Genomic DNA, 1,202 nt, shown 5'->3' with positions numbered 1-1,202 from the left:
AGTGTATATTTTAAGATAACTACTATACCTTATCTATCCTTGATCCTAATCCTCAATAACTACATGTTCGTGCAAAATACAATTTCTACTCTATAAGAAGAAGAGTAGCCTGTTAGGAAAAGCATATTCTTAGGGGAGGACACGAAGACATCTCTTTCATAAATGCGATTTTACTTGGTGGGTCTTTTGGCATCACTATATGCTATTTCAACCTCCTTATCACTGGGACAGGTATTGATGAACTCGTCCCTACTGTATGCATTAGTTAGGTATCTCCAGATGCCAGTCATCTCTTTTGGAATATCAAAGTTGTGATATTTTTTGGCCACCACCTTGACAATATGCAGTTTGGGCAGCAGGCTGCAATCAGCTAATGTCATTTCATTGCCATCCAGAAATTTACGTGTAGAAAACTTAATGTCCTCTATACTATTTTCATCAATTTCATCAGGGAGAGGAGAATTCAGATATTTATCCAGTTTCTGCAGGGTTTTCAGGAGATCCTTCTCCAGTGCTTCATTAGCCTCTCGCCTTCAATTCTTGATAAATGCAGAGAATTTGGCAAAGATGTCCATTCCAGCAGTATTTGATTCTGGGTGTTTTGGTGAAAGCTTTAAGTACTTGGGAGGGCATAAGACTTCTTCAAGAAATTCCTCAATCTTACTTACATCCGTTTTGACTTCACTGTTGAAACTTATAAATGGTTGGTGGGTCCTGGGAGCTGTTCTGAAGGTCTGCAGGCTTCCATTTCAGGTCAACAGTTGTGACACTAAATACAACTCCTTTGAGTCAACGAATCATGAAGAACCTCTGGGAAAAGGGGCAGTTTCCTATGCTTTCACCATCACTGCCAGCTTTGACGAGGAGCTCAATGAGGGGCTCTTTGTCCTCCTCCTTCAGCCCGTTCAGCGGCATCCACAACGCCATTGCCGGCTCGGCTGCGCTCCGCAAACGGCGACGGCTGCGGCTGCTGCTGCTGCTGCTGCTCCTGCTCCAAGGCTACTCCGACTGCCGGCTCCCGCCGTAGTGCTCGCTGGACAGTACGGCGTCTAACTGGCCGCGGCCTCGGCTCCTCAGCACCTCCCCACGCCCTGCGCACGACCAAAGTTGATCATCTTAAAAACTTACTTGATATTGGCCGGGCGCGGTGGCTCACGCCTGTAATCCCAGCACTTTGGGAGGCCGAGTTGGGCGGATCACAA

The 1,202-nt window shown here is 46.4% G+C and overlaps 1 pseudogene; it reads right to left on the bottom strand.

Moving 5' to 3' along the window:
• Positions 1 to 155: 155 nt before the first annotated feature.
• On the bottom strand, positions 156 to 927 carry LOC100445822 (chloride intracellular channel protein 4-like; annotated as a pseudogene).
• Between the last annotated feature and the right edge of the window lie 275 nt (positions 928 to 1,202).

This window comes from Pongo abelii, chromosome X (assembly GCF_028885655.2).
Source record: "Pongo abelii isolate AG06213 chromosome X, NHGRI_mPonAbe1-v2.0_pri, whole genome shotgun sequence".
NCBI classification, from domain to species: domain Eukaryota; kingdom Metazoa; phylum Chordata; class Mammalia; order Primates; family Hominidae; genus Pongo; species Pongo abelii.
The sequence above is the reverse complement of the archived record's forward strand: the minus strand, read 5'-3'. Positions and strand labels throughout refer to the sequence as shown.